The 17003-nt window shown below is 52.6% G+C and overlaps 1 protein-coding gene across 11 annotated transcripts in view; it reads left to right on the forward strand.

Moving 5' to 3' along the window:
* Positions 1–12375: 12375 nt before the first annotated feature.
* LOC105486730 (FCH and mu domain containing endocytic adaptor 1) overlaps positions 12376–17003 on the forward strand; it is a 52019-nt gene continuing 47391 nt past the window's right edge. For 3 of the 11 annotated variants that reach the window (XM_071086716.1, XM_071086725.1, XM_071086717.1), the window contains exon 1: positions 12377–12455. The gene's annotated coding sequence lies outside the window, so the exon portion shown is untranslated. Of the gene's footprint in view, positions 12456–15760; positions 15872–17003 lie in introns of those variants that run through there. The other 8 variants (XM_071086718.1, XM_071086720.1, XM_071086722.1 and 5 more) reach the window with 4 other exon arrangements.

The raw sequence follows: 17003 nt of genomic DNA on the forward strand, positions 1-17003 counted from the left end.
ATAGTAAAGATTTTGCAGTAAATACTAGGAGAACAGAACTAGTCTATGACTTCCACATAGTAGAGGGAGTAAAATTAGAATGAAAAAGATATATTCCCACCTAAGGCTCATAGGGAAAGGGTACAAATAGAAAGCCCCAAATAAGATGATGAAAGTACATAAAACTTGCCAGTCATTTCAACAAACGTAAATGGACAAAAATCTCTAGTTAAAAGGCAAAAGGTGGCTGGGCACAGTGGCTCATGCCTGTAATCCCAGCACTTTGGGAGGCTGAGGTGGGCAGATCACTTGAGGTTAGGAGTTTGAGACCCCCAACCTGGGCAACGTAGTGAAACCCCATCTCCACTAAAAATACAAAAGTTAGCCAGGCATGGTGGCATACGCCTGTAATCCCAGGTACTCGGGAGGAGGCTGAGGCAGAAGAATCACTTAAACCAGGGAAGAAGGACATTGCAGTGAAGCCATCGTGCCACTGCATTCACGCCTGGGCAACAGAGCAAGACTCTGAAAAAAAAAAAAAAAAAGTCAAAGAGTAAACTTTGTTGGTATTTTAAGCCATATAGTCTGTCCAGACCACTGAATTGGCTGTTGTAGGCTGAACAGATTACAACAAATGGGTGTGGTATAAACATAGAACCAATCCAATCTGGTTCAGCTTTGTTAGTAACAAAATGTAACAAAATTATGAGTTGTTTTTCAGTGCAATGGACCCCCAGGGTGCAAGTCACATATGGCTGGAGCATTAACAGATGAACAAAGCATGCCCAATGCATAACCCTTGAGTGGAATGAAAAACTCAACCACAGGTAGAACCCAAGTACTCAGATCAAGGAATGGGGATTATGCCGGGCGTGGTGGCTCACACCTGTAATCCCAGCACTTTGGGAGGCCCAGGCAGACAGATCACCTGAGGTCAGGAGTTCCAGCCTGGCCAACATGGTGAAACCCTGTCTCTACTAAAGATACAAAAGAAACTAACCGGGTGTGGTGGCACGCACCTGTAATCCAGCTACGTGGGAGGCTGAGGCAGGAGAATTGCTTGAACCCAGGAAGTGGAGATTGCAGTGAGCTGAGCTTGCACCACCATACTCCAACCTGGGTGACAGAGTGAGACTCCATCTCAAAAAAAAAAAAAAAAAAAAGGAATGGGACAAAATTCAAAAGAGAAAGCTGGGTGTGCTCTCTCATGGCCAGGAGTTGGAGACTAGCCTGGGCAACATAGTGAGACGCCGTCTACAAAAAATACAAAAATTAGCTGGGTGTGGTGGCATATGCCTGTAGTCCTAGCTACTTGGGAGGCTGGGGTGGAAAGATCACTTAAACCCCCGGAGGTTGAGGCTACCGTTAGCTGTGATTTCACCATTGCACTCCAGCCTGGGCAACAGAGCAAGACCCTGTCTCAAAAAATAAAAGGGGGAGGGCGGTGCCTTGTTTATTGCAGTGTGGACTTGAGCACCGAGAACGCATCATCACCCCTGCACATGATGCAATCATATCATCCCCATGGTAATCCTCTGCCTATGAAACCTGCTCCCTTGGCTGGGCGTGGTGGCTCATGCCTTTAATCCCAGCACTTTGGGAGGCTGAGGTGGGCGGATCACTTCAGGTCAGGAGTTCGAGACCAATCTGGCTAACATGGTGAAACCCCATCTCTACCAAAAATACAAAAAATTAGCCGGGTGTGGTGGCAAGCACCTGTAATCCTAGTTATTCTGGAGGCTGAGGTGGGAGAATCGCTGGAACCCAGGAGGCGGAGGTTGCAGTGAGCTGAGATCGCGCCACTGTACTCCAGCCTGGGAAACAGAGACTCCATCTCAAAAAAAAAAAAAAAAAAAGAAACCTGCTCCCAAGCTCCAGCTAGAAGAGACAGATTTGAAATTCGCCTACTGTCTCCTTGCCAGTTGACTCTCAAGAAAGCTTTTTAGGCCGGGTGCAGTGGCTCACACGTGTAATCCCAGCATTTTGGGAGGCCGAGGTGGGCACATCACTTGAGGTCAGGAGTTCAAGACCAGCCTGGCCAACATGGAGATACCCCATCTCTACTAAAAATACAAAAATTAGCCAGGTGTGCTGGTGCACATCTGTAATCCCAGCTACTATGAGGCAGGAGAATTGCTTCAACCTGGGAGGCAGAGGTTGCAGTGAGCCGAGATCCAACCTGGGCAACAGAGCAAGATTCCATCTCAAAACAAACAACATTAAAACAAAAACAAAAACCGTTGGAAGTTCCTCCCACGGGGCAAACAGTGTCAACTGGGCCAACGAAACACAAAGAAGTAACAGCTTATGGTGTGAGGTGTGGGGAGGTGGCACGCGCACCCCGAGGGCTCAGAGGAGGCCTGCAGCGCTGCTGCGTGGGGAGTTAAAGGAGGCTTCCCAAGGATGCAAAAGGATGAGCCTTGCTAGGGAAGGGGAAGGGCGCTCCTGGAGGAGGCACCAGCAGAGGCAAAGTCCTGGTTTGCGGGAGGAACCGAGAGAAGGGTGACACTGAAGCCCCGGCAAAGGGGGAAGAGTGTGGGAGGCAGCTGCCTGGAGGCCTCACTGAGCAGCTGGGACCAAACCCCATGGGGCCTGGGGGAGGGGAGACGCAGGGGAAGCAGGCTTAAAGTGTGGACTTGGGAGAGGCCTGCCAGTGCGAGTGGGTGGAGGCGCCAGGTCCTGGTAGGGCGTGGCCAGAGCTAATTTCTAGGATGATGTCAGCTCTTCCCAGTGAGAGGCAGTGATGGGGCAGGGCGTAGTGGAGCCCTGCCTGATATGGCACCTCCTCCAGGTAGCCCTCCTTACTACCTCTTAGTCCACTGCCTGGACCCTTCCTGACCCCCTCTCTTAAAAGTGTCCTGGCCAGGCCTGGTGGCTCATGCCTGTCATCACAGCACTTCGGGAAGCTGAGGTAGACAGATCACCTGAGGTCAGGAGTTCGAGAGCAGCCTGGCCAACATAGTGATACCCCATCTGTACTAAAAATACAAAAATTAGGGCCAGACGCAGTGTCTCACGCCTGTCATCCTAGCACTTTGGAAGGGGGAGGCGGGTGGCTCACCTGAGGTCAGGAGTTCGAGACCAGCCTGGCCAACATGGTGAAACCCATCTCTACTAGAAATACAAAAATTAGCCAGGTGTGGTGGCACATGCCTGTAATCCCAGCTACTCAGGAGCCTGAGGCAGAAGAACCCAGGAGGCGGAGGTTGCAGTCACCTGAGATCACGTCACTGCGCTCCAGCCTGGGTGACAAAAGCAAAACTCTGTCTCAAAAAAAAAAAAAAATTAGCCGGGCGTGGTGGTGGGCGCCTGTAATCCCAGTTACTCAGGAGGATAAGGCAGGAGAATTGCTGGAACCTGGGAGGCAAAGGTCGCAGTGAGTTGAGATGGCCTGGGCAATAGAGTGAGACTGTCTCAAAATAAATAAATAAAGCCGGGTGTGGGCCGGGCGCGGTGGCTCACGCCTGTAATCCCAGCACTTTGGGAGGCCGAGACGGGCGGATCACGAGGTCAGGAGATAGAGACCATCCTGGCTAACACGGTGAAACCCCGCCTCTACTAAAAAATACAAAAAACTAGCCGGGCGAGGTGGCGGGTGCCTGTAGTCCCAGCTAAGCGAGGTGGTGGGCGCCTATAGTCCCAGCTACTCGGGAGCTGAGGCAGGAGAATGGCGTGAACCCGGGAGGCGGAGCTTGCAGTGAGCTGAGATCCGGCCACCGCACTCCAGCCTGGGTGACAGAGCGAGACTCCGTCTCAAAAAAAAAAAAAAAAAAAAAAAGCCAGGTGTGGTGGCGTGGTGACTCATCCCAGCACTTTGGGAGGCTGAGGTGGGTGGGTCACCTGAGGTCAGGAGTTTGAGACCAGCCTGGCCAACATGGTGAAATCCCATCTCTACTAAAAATACAAAAACTAGCCGGGCATGGTGGCGGGCACCTGTATTCCCACCTATTCGGGGGGCTGAGGCAGGAGAATCGCTTGAACCCGGGAGGCAGAGGTTGCAGTGAGCCGAGATGGCGCCATTGTACTCTAGGCTGGGGTACAAGAGCAAGACTTCATCTCTAAATAAATAAATAAATAAAAATTAAAATTAAAAACTGTCATCCTGTCCACCAGCACATCTCCCTGTTGTATTTCTTTTTAGTCCGTAGCCCTAGCAGACTCTTACTTGTTTACATGTTTATATGTCAATGTGTCAATATGTTTCTATTGATTCCCCTCACTCTGAGCTGCACCCTCTCCATCTTGGTTGTTTCTGGGTCCCCGCTGCCCAGGACAGGACCCAGTACCTGCCCCCACACAGTAGGTTCTTAGGAAATGTTGGTTGTGCCCCAGCTTGGCAGCGCTGCCGGGTGACTTCGGGAATGTTATTTAACCTCTCTGGGCTTCTCCTCTTCCCCAATCTCAGAAATAAGACAGTTGGCCTGAATCTCCAGGAGGAGTAGGGAGCCTTGGGCTGTTTTGGCAACTGGACCCCTGAGTTTTCTTCCCTGGCCTGTTTGGCCCCAGGTACCCCCAAACAGGCCTGCCCTATGTCATCCTGTCCTCCCCACCCCCTACAGCATCCTTTGGGATCTAGGCCCAGGGCAGGTGTGAGCTGTGGTACCAGCACACCCATGTCAAGTCCTGCCCTGACATGTGTTTGCTGTGTGACTTCCGAGAGTAGCTTGCTTTCTCTGAGCTCAGTTTCCCCTGGCCCAGGCTTGGGAGAGGAGTGTCTGGGGGAGTATGGATGCAGTTCAGACCTCACCTGACAGGTGTGGATGGTACCAGGGCCCCTAAGAAGCTCCCAGGCTGGAGGGGGAGGGGGCAATGCCTAACATAACATCCCAGTCCTGGGGGATCAGCACTGGCTTGGAAGGAAGGCCAGATGGGTTTTCAGGAGCCCGGGAAGCCAACTGGAGGGCTTTTTGAAGGAGGGGACCACATAGGAACTAAGAGCTAAAGGTGGGAAAGAAACCTGGGATGCCAGAAGGAGGACTTCCTGGAGGAGGGAACCACATAGGAACTAAGAGCTAAAGGTGGGACAGGAGCCTGGGAGTCCAGATGGAGGGCCTCCTGGAGGAAGGGACCACAAGGGCTAAAGGTGGGAAAGGAGCCTGGGAGGCCAGATGGAGGGCTTCCTGGAGGAGGGGACCAAACAGGAACTAAGAGCTCAAGGTAGGAAAATTACCAGTCAGATGGGCCCTGAGGTGGAACTGCTTTTGTGCCCCCTGCATTGAGGCAGGTAGAGAGAGATGAGGATAGGAACGTAGGGAGGGCTGGACCCCATAAGCATGATGGGCTGCTGAGATGGGTTTGCAGTTTTTACCAAGAGTGTGGGGGAGTCTGGGGAGTGTTTCAAGCTGGAGAAGAAGGTGATCAGTTTCTGTCTGAAACCCTGCTGTGGGTCCCGGTTCAACATTCTGGAATTGCTACACACGTGCACTGCAGTGGAACAGCTGAGCACGTGAAGGTGATGAGGATGAGTGAGCTTCAAAACTGGGGCTTAGCCTGGAAGGGTTCTTGGCTTCACCCAGGAAGGAATTCCAGGGCAAGTCAATTGTGTTAAATAGCAACTTTTCTTTTTCTTTTCTTCTCTTTTCTTTTCTTCTTTTTTTTTCTTTCTTTTTTTTTTCTTTTTTTGATAGGGTCTCACTCTCATGCCCATGTTGGAATGCAGTGCCATGATCTTGGCTCACTGCAGCCTCCAGGAGTCCTCCCACCTCAGCCTCCTGAGAAGCTTGGACCGCAGGCACATGCTACCATGCCCACCTAATTATTTCTTTTTTTTTTTTTTTTTTGAGACGGAGTCTCGCTCTGTCGCCCAGGCTGGAGTGCAGTGGCCGGATCTCAGCTCACTGCAAGCTCCGCCTCCCGGGTTTACACCATTCTCCTGCCTCAGCCTCCCGAGTAGCTGGGACTACAGGCACCCACCATCTCGCCCGGCTAGTTTTTTGTATTTTTTAGTAGAGACGGGGTTTCACCGTGTTAGCCAGGATGGTCTCGATCTCCTGACCTCGTGATCCACCCGTCTCGGCCTCCCAAAGTGCTGGGATTACCGGCTTGAGCCACCGCGCCCGGCCAGAATTATTTCTTTACTTATTTATTTTTTTGAGACGGAGTCTTGCTCTGTCACCCAGGCTGGAGTGCAGTGGCATGATCTCCGCTCACTGTTCCCTCCACCTCCTGGGCTCAAGGGATCCTCCCACCTCAGCCTCCCAAGTAGCTGGGTCTACAGGCAGGCACAAGCCATGGAGCCCAGCTAATTTTTTGTATTCTTGGCACAGGCAAGGTTTCACATTTTGCCCAGGCTGGTCTCAAACTCCTGAGCGCATGTGATCCTCCCACCTGGGCCTCACAAAGTGCCGGGATTGCAGGTTTGAGCCACTGTGCCTGGAGTAATTTTTGTACTTTTTTTTTTTTGTAGAGATGGGGTTTGGCAATGTTGCCCAGACTGGTAAACAGCAACTTTTCTTCTTCTTCTTCTTTTTTTCTTTTTGAGATGGAGTTTAGCTCTTGGAGTACAACGGCGTGATCTTGGCTCAGTGCAACCTCTGCCTCAAGCGATTCTCCTGCCTCATTCTTCCAAGTAGCTGGGATTACAGGAGCCTGCCACCACACCCGGCTAATTTTTTTGTTTTTAGTAGAGATGAGGAATCATCGTATTAGCCAGGATGGTCTTGAACTACTCCTGACCTCAGGTGATCCACCCATCTCGACCTCCCAAAGTGCTGGGATTATAGGAGGGAGCCACCATGCCTGGTCTTTTCTCTCTCTCTCTCTTTTTTTTTTTTTTTTTTTTTTTTTGAGAGAGGTCTTGCTCTGTCACCCAGACTGAAGTGCAATGGCACCATCTCGGCTCATTATAACCTCCGCTTCCCAGTATCAAGTGAATCTCATGCCTCAGCCTCTCAAATAGCTGAGACTACAGGTGCCTGCCACTAGGCCTGGTTATTTTATTTTATTTTATTTATTTATTTTTTTGAGACAGTCTCGCTGTTGCCCAGGCTAGAGTGCAGTGGTGTGATGATAGCTCACTGCAGCCTCCAGCTCTCTGGCTCAGGCAATCCTCCAGCCTGTCTCCCAAATGGCTGGGCTTATAGGCATGAGCCACCACGCCCGGCTAATTTCTGTATTTTTAGTAGAGACAGGGTTTCGCCATGTTGGCCAGGCTGGTCTCGAACTCTTGACCTCAGGTGATCCACCCACCTCGGCCTCCCAAAGTGCTGGGATTACTGGCGTGAGCCACCGCGCCTGGCCCTAAACAGCAGCATTTGTTGACGTGGCTGTGTAGAGCAGCATCAGAGGTGCTGTTCCTTGCTGAGCAAGACTACTCTGCATAGACAGTGCGCCCAGAATAGTAGTTCACAGGCACAGCTGCACTCATATGTATACCCACTTTTAATTGTATGCAAATGCAGGCCAGGCATGGTGGCTCACGCCTGTAATCCCAGCGCTATGGGAGGCCGAAGTGGGCGGATCACCTGAGGTCAACAGTTCGAGACCAGCCTGGCCAACATGGTGAAAGCCCGTCTCTACTAAAAATACAAACATTAGCCAGGCATGGTGGTGCGCGCCTGTAATCCCAGCTACTCGGGAGGCTGAGACGGGAGAATCGCTTGAGTCCAGGGGGCAGAGGTTGCAGTGAACTGAGATTGCACCACTGCACTCCAGCCTGGGCAACAGAGCAAGATGCCATCTCAAAAAACCAAAATGTGTGTATATATATATATATATATATGCAAATTAAGGCAGTTTATGCAGAAACTTCCAGGAAAAGGGTGACAACTTCCGAGTCATCAGGGTTGTTGCCATGGAAAGGGGTGGTAACTTCTGCATGTTGCCATGGCAACGGTAAACTGACATGGCACACTGGTGGGCATATCTTAAAAAAAGCCCCTTCCCTGGGGGTCTGTTTTATAATAGCTAGTCCTCAATTTGGTCCAATGTCACAGCCCCACCTCTGGAGTTGAGTCCTGCCTCCTACTTTGGAGGGCTGGCGGTGGGAGCCAGGTTTCTCGGGGATAAAGTAGAAGATTACAGACGAGCAAGGGGAGGAGGCTGAGCTCATGTTCTGCCCAATATAGATAGTTACAGCAAAATATGTATAGATATGTGTATATACATATATACACACATATGCCTCCCTGCTCTGTCTGCAGACAGGTCCTTCAAGACACAACACCCCAGTAACAACAAGTACACAGGCTGGGCGCGGTGGCTCAAGCCTGTAATCCTAGCACTTTGGAAGGCCAAGACGGGCGGATCACGAGGTCAGGAGATCGAGACCATCCTGGCTAACACGGTGAAACCCCGTCTCTACTACAAAATACAAAAAACTAGCCGGGCGAGGTGGCGGGCGCCTGTAGTCCCAGCTACTCAGGAGGCTGAGGCAGGAGAATGGTGGGAACCCGGGAGGCGGAGCTTGCAGTGAGCTGAGATCCGGCCACTGCACTCCAGCCTGGGCGACAGAGCAAGACTCCGTCTCAAAAAAAATAAAAAATAAAAAAACAAGTACACATTAGCCGGGTGTGGTGGCTCATGCCTGTAATCCCAGCACACTGGGAGGCCCAGGCGGTGGATCATTTCAGGTCAGGAGTTCAAGACCAGCCTGGCCAACATGGTGAAACCCCGTCTGTACTAAAAACACAAAAACTAGCCGGGAATAGCGGCGTGCACCTGGAATCCCAGCACATTGGGAAGCACAGGCGGGTGGATCATTTGAGGTCAGGAGTTCAAGATCAGCCTTGCCAACATGGGGGAACCCCGTCTCTACTAAAAATACGAAAAAAAAAAACCCAAAAAAATTAGCTGGGCGTGGTGGTGCACATCTGTAGTCCCAGCTACTTGGGAGGTTGAGGCAGGAAAATCACTTGAACCTAGGAGGTGGAGGTTGCAGTGAGATGAGATCACATCACTGCACTCCAGCCTGGGCGACAGAGTGAGACTCCATCTCAAAAACAAGCAAACAAACAAACAAACAAACAAAAAACAAGCACACCGACGACCCAGGTCTTGGTTTCTAACACCGTTCTCCACTCAAAGGTACCGGGGCTACTCCTCGGAGAAAAGGCTGATTCTAGAACCAGGACAGGAAATATACAAGAAGAGCCCAGAGCATCTTGCAGTGCCGGAAAATAAGGACATTCTGAAAGAAAAAACAGGCCAGGCACAGTGGCTCACGTCTGTAATCCCAGCACTTTGGGAGAGCGAGGCGGGAGGATAACCTGAGGTCATGAGTTCACGACCAGCCTGGTCAATATGCTGAAACCCTGTCTCTGCTAAAAATACAAAACATAGCTGGGCATGGTCGCGGGCATCCGTAATCCCAGCTACTAAGGAGGCTGAGGCAGGAGAATCGCTGGAAGCTGGGAAGCGGAGGTTGCAGTGAACCAAGATTGCGCCACTGCACTCCAGCCTGGGCAACAGAGCGAGACTCTGTCTCAAGAAAACAAAGAAACAACAAACAAACAAAACAAAAAACAAACAACCCCCAAACCTGACAGATCCCATTACGGCCAGGAAATCAAGGTCAACACCAGCAGAGTAAGGCATGTTGACAGTTTGTACCTTTGATATGGTGTGATGAGATGGGCGCTTCACCTCTGTGGTCTTCCTTCCCCAGATCCATCACCCTCATTTAACTGTGAGAAATACATCAGAAAAACCTCAGTGGAGAGACATTTTATAGAACACCTGACCGCCATGCCTCAAAACTGTCACCAAAAACAAGACAGTTTGACAAACCGTCACACCCCAGAACAGCCTAAGGAGACATGAGGAGTAAATGTCATGTAAGATTCTAGGACAGAAAAAAGACATTGCAACCAGTGGCCATACCAGTGGAAGGTGATGATCATGTGGGAGGCGGGCTGGGCGCAGTGGCTCACTGTTGTAATCCCAGCACCTTGGAAGGCCGAGGCAGGCAGATCACCTGAGGTCAGGAGTTTGAGACCAGCCTGGCCAACATGACAAAACCCCATTTCTACTGAAAATACAAAAATTAGCTGGGTGTGGTGGTGGGTGCCTATAATCCCAGTTACTCGGGAGTCTGAGGCAGGAGAATCGCTTGAACCCGAGAGGCGGAGGTTTCAGTGAGCCGAGATGGTGCCACTGCACTCCAGTCTGGCCAACAGAGTGAGACTCCGTCTCAAAAAAAAAAGAAAAAGAAAAAGATAAAAGACATTGTAATAAATGGACATACCAATGGACGGTGTTAATCATGGGGGAAGCAGTCCAGGTACAGTGGCTCACGCCTACAATCTCAGCAGTTCGGGAGGATGAGGGGAGAGGATGGAGTGAGCTCAGGAGTTCAAGACCAGCCTAGGCAACATGGTGAAACTCCGTCTGTGCAAAAAAATACAAAAATTAGCTGGACGTGGTGGCGCGTGCCTTTAATCCCGGCTACTCAGGACTCTGAGGTGGGAGGATTGCTGGATCCTGGGAGGCAGAGGTTACAGTGAGCTGAGATGGCGCCACTGCACTTCAGCCTAGGTGACAAGAGCAAGACCCCGTCTCACCAAATGAATAAATTAATAATAATAATAATAATAATAGGCCGGGTGCGGTGTCATCCCAACACTTTGGGAAGCCAATGCGGGTGGATCACGAGGTCAGGAGATCGAGACCATCCTGGCTAACATGGTAAAACCCCGTCTCTACTAAAAACACAAAAAATTAGCCAGGTGTGGTGGCGGGCGCCTGTAGTCCTAGCTACTTGGGAGGCTGAGGCAGGAGAATGGCGTGTACCTGGGAGGCAGAGCTTGCACAGCAAGCTGAGATCCTGCCACTGCACTCCAGCCTGGGCGACAGAGAGAGACTCTGTCTCAAATAATAATGATAATAGGCCAGGCGCAGTGGCTTATGACTGTTAATCTCAGCACTTTGGGTGGCCGAGATGGGAGGATTGCTTTAGCCCAGGGGTTTGATACCAGCCTGGGCAACATGGGGACACCCTGTCTCTATTAAAAAAAAAAATTAAAGAAAAAAAAATAGGAGAAAGCTGAGTGTGGGGTATACAGGAACTCTCTGTATTATCTTCACAATAATTCTATAAATCTAAAACTGCTCTAAAATAAAAGGTTTATTTGGAAATAAAATGAACTGGCCAGTTTCAGTGCTTCATGACTGTTGTCTCAGCATTTTGGAAGCTGAGGCAGGAGGATTACTTAAGCCTGAGAGTTTGAGGCTGCAGTGAGCTATGATCATGCCACTGCACTCCAGCCTGGGCAACTGAGCAAGACCTCGTCTCTAAACAACGAAAGAAAGAAAAGAAAGAACATCTGTAGCTGCCTTGGAGAACAGGGATTGTGTAGGGCTGGGATGGAGGGAACAAGAAGCACAAATAGGAAACTGAGGCAGCATCCAGGCTGAAGATAATTGGACCACTGTGGGGTGTAGGAAAACGGACAATTTGGAACTGTTTCAGAGACACTGAATCCACAGGATGAAATGCTGGTGATGAAGGGAAGAGAAGATCCTTAGGGTCTCCCAAGCTTCTGGTCTGTGCTCCTGGGCTGCCCTGACTGAGCCTGGGAGGCTGGTGGAGAGAGGCAAGAGCAATCAGCCGGGTGCCCTGTCCCTAAGCAGAGGGTAGAACGGGGGACTGGCGGGTGTTGTGTAAGTTTATTTTTTCTTTTTCTTCGTTTTGTTTGTTTCTTTAAGACGAAGTCTCACTCTTGTCACCCAGGCTGAAGTGCAGTGGTGTGATCTCGGCTCACTGCAACCTCTACCTCTCGGGTTCAAGTGATTCTCCTGCCTCAGCCTCCGGAGTAGCTGGGGTTACAGGCAGCTGCCACCACGCCCGGCTAATTTTTGTATTTTTAGTAGAGACGGGGTTTCACCATGTTGGCCAGGGTGGTCTCGGACTCCTAACCTCAAGCAATCGAGTTCGACCTCCAAAACAGAACTGTCATATGTCCTATGAGGGGATGACCTCCTGTGCAAGGGGCCGGATCCCGGGGCTGCCCTAGGCCGGCTGCAGACTTGCTGTGTGGCCTCCAAACAAGACCTTGCCCTCTCTGAGCCTCAGATTTTCCACTTGTAAAATAAAGACCAATAACGTTCCGGTTACAGGCTTGTGGGGGGTCATCAAATGAGCCCTACCTGGGCGATGAATAAACGTTGGTCGCTCCTTACCCTTTACCACTGACTCTCAGGGGGAAAGAGTGGCGCCTGTCTCTTTAAATTATGCAAATGGCTGCGGGTGGCGTAAAGGGGGGGACTATTAAAAAGATCCTGGTCTTAGGCTGGACCAATCAGCGCGCTGGGCTGGCGGAGACGGCCGCCTAAATGGCCCAATGGGGGACTGCGCGGGATCAGAGCCCGCCCTGCCTCCTGGCGCCGTCGCGGGGGTGGGGACTTTGTAGGCCACGCCCAGGGGGCGGAGCCAGTCGGCAGCCGCGCCGCAGCCGCGGAGGGAGGGGCGGGGCGGGCTCGGGTGTCAGCGACCGAGCCGCAGGTGGCGGCGAGCGCGGGGCTCGGCCGGAGCTCAGGAGGTGAGTGTTGCCCCTCGGAACCCCCTGGGACACCCTGGCCCGCGCAGCCTCCCACGCGCACCGTGCCCTGCAGCCCCGGCGGCTGCGGAGGGCAAAGGCGCGGCGGGACGCGAGGGATGGAGAGCAGGGGTTGGGGGCTAAGCGGTGGGCGCCCCGGTTTCTTCCCCAAGTGGTAATCGGGGGTCCGCAGGCGGAAACGGGGACCGCTCCCCAAATCCACCGTCTCCTGGCCTAGAACCGAGCGTGCACGGGGGCGGTGACGACGCGAGACCCCTCCCCAAATCCTTTTATTCTAAGCCTAGGTCTGGGTTCTGGGGCTGCAAAGATGGGGGCGCCGCTCCCCTTCCAGCCTGGAACCCTGGGCGGTGGCCGAGATGGGGACCACCCGCAAATTCCCTCTTCCCAGCTCCGGCCTGCAGACCACCGGGGACCGAGGATGAGGTACCCGCTTCCCTTTTCCTCCACTGTGAACCCCTCTCCAGGCCTGATGGCTGGAGGAGCTGGAGGGTCACCTGGCCCCTCCTCTAATCTGCCCCATCCCAGTCCCCCACCTCAAGGATGGGGTGGGAGGCGTTTCACTGGCATCTTCTGTGCGGACCCCAAGGTTGGAATTTTGGGGAGGAGGTCAGTGTGGGGTCCCCTGCCTGGCACGGTTTATCCAGGCCAGGCCTTGAAGGGCCTGGAGCCTGGACTTGGGGGGGTCCCTCTCTTACTGAGGGGCGGGGTGTACAGCTAGCATCTGTTCCTGGGGATTAAAATAAATCGAGGTAAATTAGGATCTTGCCAGAGGCTGGCTGTGAGTGGGGTGCGGAGGAGGTTTGGGTGGTGGGGGGCCCCTCCATCTGCCTTGGATCCCCCGAGTCACCTGCCCCAGCCGCAATGGGGACCAGGAGGCAGAGTCGAATGGACCTGCTTCACTGGTGACCTTGGGCAGGTGACAGCGCCTTCCCAAACCTTGGTTTCCTCTTTTGAAAATTGAGGTTGGGAGCTTCGGACCCTGCATTTTACAGATTCTGAACTCACCCAGCCCACATTTTGTCTGATGGTGATTCACTCTTTTGCTTAACATGTGGGTGGTTTGGGGTCAAGAGAGTATTGGGTTTGGAGACCCTCCCACAGTGCCTTGCTATCCTCTGAGCCTCAGTTTACTGCACTGCAAAATAGGTTGATGATGACACTCTGATATTGGGGCTGTGGGGGCATGGGGGCAGGGAGTAAAACATAGGACCAAGCTGCAATCATTGGGACGGGGCATCACCACCCTGGTCTCACCAGTGGGGCCACCTAGGGCACACCCTGACCCACATACCATCACCCACACCAGGGGCGAACCTGTTCTCGGGCGAGGTCCTGGGCAGGAGGAGGTGGGAGTTGCCAGGCCAGCTCATGCCCTGTCCCTTGGAGCCCCCTCCCAGTGGTGGGCACAGGGCTGGGAGTCTGACACCCCCAGGTTTGAATTTGCCCCTACCTGTGTGTGTTTTCACTTGGTCCCTTGGTTTGTTCTTCTGTGAAATGGGCTGAATTCCTCTGGGAGGATGAGAGGAGTCTGTGGGAGGAGGAAGCTCTGTAAATACAGACATGATCATTATGATATTAATGACAGCATTAGTGCTCTTTAAATCGGGTCACAGCTGACCAGGAGGAGGGAGGGGAAGGGGGAGTCTACCAAGGGCATTGCCGAAGGAGACTCTAGCACCTGGGAAAGCTAGGCATACAGTAGGCATTCGATAGATGTTTGCCAAATGAAGTGAGGAAGAGGGAGGAGACCCATGGGGAGAACAGAAAATTCCTGAGAATCCCTGGCTCAGATCCCCACTTGGTGGCCTGAGTGTGTGACCTGGGGCATGTGCCTCAGTTTCCCCATCGTGGTGCTGGTCGAGATAAGACCCTGCCTTGAGGTGCGGTGGTGAGAATCAAGCCAGATTGTATAAGTGATCGCAGCCCAGGTGGCTAAGCCAAGAGGGGAGACATGACATAGTGGGTCATGGAAACACCATGGTACCTGCCTGAACCAAGTGACCGGTCCGTGGGAAGGATGAGGAAACCGCTGCTACTGGCCCTACTGTACATTCACTGGGGTCCGAGAGAGAGAGGGAAATGGCAGATCCTGCTTCCCAGGATCCTGGAAGCCAGATCCTGGAAGGTCAGGAGTGGCCCAAGGTCACCAGGCAAGACGTCAGTGGCTCTGGACACCCAGCCAGGCACCACTCAATTCCCAGAATGGGAGCTCGGGTCTTGCCTTTGTTGCTGATGTGGTTCCTGCTTTGTTTTAACTGTTCTGGGGCTGCTTACATGTCTCAGCCCCAGGTTTGCAAGACTTGGTGCCGGGAAGGCAGGATGGGGGCCTCTGAGTCAGCTGGCAGTGTGCTGTGTGACCTTGGGCAAGTCTCTGGCTGTCTCTGGGCTTTGTGCTGGCGCCGTACAGGCTGGGAGACCTGGGTTCTAGCAGGGCTGACTTCTCCATCAGACCCAACAAGCCCGATGTCTCAGGCTCACAGTGCTTTTAGGGGTCTGTAGGTTGATGTTTTCACTTCTTTTAAAATCCGAAGGGAAAAAAAATGAACTTTTGGGTTGAAGGAAACATTTTTGTGTGTAATATTAATATATTCATGTTTATGCCAATGTAATTGGCAAATATAGTTTTGTTTTGTTTTCAAGACAGAGTCTCTCTCTGTCGCCCAGGCTAGAGTGCAGTGGCTCGATCGCAGCTCACTGCAACCTCCATATCCCGGGTTCAAGCGATTCTCCCGTCTCTCTCTCTCTCTCTCTCTCTCTCTCTCTCCCCTCTCTCTCTCTCTCTCTCCCCCAAGTAGCTGGGACTACAGGCACGTGCCACCACGCCCAGCTAATTTTTGTATTTTTAGCGGAGACGGGGTTTCACTGTGTTGACCAGGATAGGTTTGATCTCTTGACCTCATGATCTCCCCGCCTCGGCCTCCCAAAGTGTTGGGATTACAGGCATGAGCCACCGCGCCTGGCCATGTCTTCCCCTTTCTGACTGCATTTCCCTCTCTGAGCCTCAGTTTGCCCCCTCTGTGAAGCGGGTATCGGCCTACCTCGGGATGGCAAGATGTTGAATGCCTGGGCTAGGGTTGGTGCTCACTTATTTCCCAATTGTTGTCATGATTAATATTTGTTCGGTAAGAACAGCTCCAGGTTCAGGCTGGGGGGGGCTCCAGGTTCAGGTGCCTCTTGTTTACTCACCCATGGCCTATGTGGTTCCAGGGAGGTCCCACGGGTGCTGATTGGGCGGGGGAGGTAAGGTGGCGGTTGGATGGTAGGCGGGGCGGGGTGAGCTTCCTGTCCCCCCCATGCACACAAGCCTCCAACTTGGTGCTGACGGAAGTGGCCTCGTGGCTGTCTCCTGGCGCCTGCCCCATCAGACGGGGGCCCCATCCCACTCGCTACCCTGTCCGGTGAGTTTCAGCCCTGGCCAGTAGATACCCATCATCTCTCCTTGGCCCCCCTCAGGAACAGAGGGGAGGCCCCCCCTGCCCGGAACCTGGGTTTCAGGAGAAGTAGCAGGTGTCACTTCCTGGGCTGGCCAAAGCCTGATGGGGCCACCCGTTGCCCTGCCCCCCATCCTCCATTCCAGCTGTGAGTGGTGGTTTGGGTTGGGGGGGCGACAGAGGGGGCTTGGAAACCCAGAGAGCCACGCGTGATGGTTTCAAACAGGAGGTCATTGGCAGACAGACCAGGGGCAAAATCACAGTCAGCCGGGACCCATGACTGATCGCTCTGTGCCTCAGTTTCCCTCATAAAGTTGGGGTTGCATCTGAGGGCATGACATGAAGCTTGGATGAGCAGAGGCGTGTGAATAGTTAGGTACAGGGTCGCACACATACTGGTGCTCCGTGTATATCTGTTTGCCAGAGGTGGGGTGAGGCAATCTAATTGAAACTGTAAAAACAGTAGTGAGATTCTTGGTTTCTGGGGAACTTGGGCTCCTTGGTTCCTGGGATCTTCTAGAACAATGTTGGCGGCAGGGCTTTCTCATCTGTGTCATCCATTACAGCAGCCACCAGCCCCATGTAGCTACTGAGCCTTGGAAGAGAGGCTGGCACAGCCGAGGAGTTGGGTATATAATTTTATTTAATTAATTAATTAATTAATTAATTTTTTTTTGAGACGGAGTCTCACTGTGTCTCCCAGGCTGGAGTGCAGTGGCGTGATCTCGGCTCACTGCAAGCTCCGCCTCCCAGGTTCACGCCATTCTCCCGCCTCAGCCTCCCAAGTAGCTGAGACTACAGGCGCCCGCCACCACGCCCGGCTAGTTTTTTGTATTTTTAGTAGAGACGGGGTTTCACCATGTTAGCCAGGATAGTCTCGATCTCCTGATCTCGTGATCCACCCGGCTCGGCCTCCCAAAGTGCTGGGATTACAGGCTTGAGCCACCGCGCCCGGCCTAATTTATTATTTTTAAGACAGAGTCTCGCTCTTTCACCCAGGCTGGAGTGCAGTGGTGCGATCTCGGCTCACTACAACCTCCGCCTCCCAGGTTCAAGTGATTCTCGTGCCTCAGCCTCCCAAGTAGCTGGGACTACAGGT

This window comes from Macaca nemestrina, chromosome 20 (assembly GCF_043159975.1).
Source record: "Macaca nemestrina isolate mMacNem1 chromosome 20, mMacNem.hap1, whole genome shotgun sequence".
NCBI lineage: Eukaryota > Metazoa > Chordata > Mammalia > Primates > Cercopithecidae > Macaca > Macaca nemestrina.